This window comes from Chinchilla lanigera, unplaced genomic scaffold (assembly GCF_000276665.1).
Source record: "Chinchilla lanigera isolate Chin_1 unplaced genomic scaffold, ChiLan1.0 scaffold00110, whole genome shotgun sequence".
In the NCBI taxonomy this organism is placed as follows: domain Eukaryota; kingdom Metazoa; phylum Chordata; class Mammalia; order Rodentia; family Chinchillidae; genus Chinchilla; species Chinchilla lanigera.
The window spans coordinates 82,147-83,525 of record NW_004955511.1 but is presented as its reverse complement, the minus strand read 5'-3'; the positions used below and the strand labels follow the sequence as shown (position 1 = coordinate 83,525).

Sequence of the window (1,379 nt, the reverse complement as noted above, 5' to 3'; positions counted from 1 at the left end):
TTCTATTTGTGAGACCTCCTTTTACCTTGTCCATGGATAAATACTTAGCTGTGTTCTACACGGTTATCACACCTATGCTGAATCCCATCATCTATACTCTGAGAAACGAAGAGATGAAAAATGCCATGAAGAAACTCTGGACCAGAAAATAAAAATGAAGTGACAGAGAATCTCATCATTTGTGCTCTGTGAGGACAGTTATCTATGTAAAGAAGTCACATGTGGTTCTGTCATTAAACTAAATTTCCCCCCAATTTTAACAGCCATATATAAAGGAAAATATTTCTCTAGTCAGTTCTTCCAATGATCAACGTACATTTTAGGGGGTATTAGGATTTGAGAGGACTCTGATGGCCTTGCTGGATCTTGGCTCCTGCTCCACCATGGCTACTAAAGGCAGCACTAAGCAGTCGTCCAGGAGGGCCTACTCCTGCAAGATTATATTCACCTACTCTAGCGTCCTCAGTACTCTTCTTCAGGATGCATTCATCAGGTTTATGATCCCCATCTGGTTATTTGGCATATATGACATATGGATATTATTTGGTCTGCTGTTCTCTGTACTATGATGACCCTGGTTAACAGTTACTTGGTAACCTTTGTGAACAAGAATGTAAAATTTTTCCTCAAGTATGAGTTTGTCAGAAGAGGGTGGATTCTGTTTCCAAAGAAGTGACTCAAAAACTTTCTGAAGTCAATGGTAGAGAAATGTCTCATGTGGAGAAAGAGGGTAGATGCTTGTAGAAGAACAACGTGGCTGATGATGTACCTCCAACATTTTCTATCTTCTGTAAGAAGACTCTGTTCCTAGTCTTGGTCATTGTGATCTGCTTCGCTGTAGGAAGAACTCCAATCCCACGGGGAACATCTTGTCCATATCTGAACGATCAGGGATAATTGCCTTTCTGTCTCTGCACTCCAAGGAGACCCTGCCGGCTTAGCAACTTGCCTTTTTATCTATGGGTGGCCTTGGTATTTGGAAAAGGAGCAGGATGCGCCTCGTGAGGGAGATTCAATATGTTTTTATTGCCTCAGAGTTTCAGGGTTAAAAAATATAACAGAATGTAATTCATTATTTGTTTACTGGCACTTTATGACCAATACTTGAAATTAAATGAATTGAATGGAAAACTCAGATTATCAGCACACTTATCTAAAAACAAATAGTCTTACAATCTTATATGATCACAAGAGGAGAACATGATCTGTTTCCTGTATCTATTGGAAGTCACAGCACCCTGGGCTGAGCTGTTATTATTTATAACCATAGCAAGAAGTTAACTTGTTCTCCTTTTTTCCAAGCACTATATTTCAACTACTTTTGAATCATAAAATTGGAATAGAACATTTCTTGAACAGACTGAACAACAGCCTCGTGT

The 1,379-nt window shown here is 39.2% G+C and overlaps 1 pseudogene; it reads left to right on the top strand.

Annotated features, from left to right (window-relative positions):
• Positions 1-532: 532 nt before the first annotated feature.
• Positions 533-941, top strand: LOC106146987 (annotated as a pseudogene).
• Positions 942-1,379: the final 438 nt, after the last annotated feature.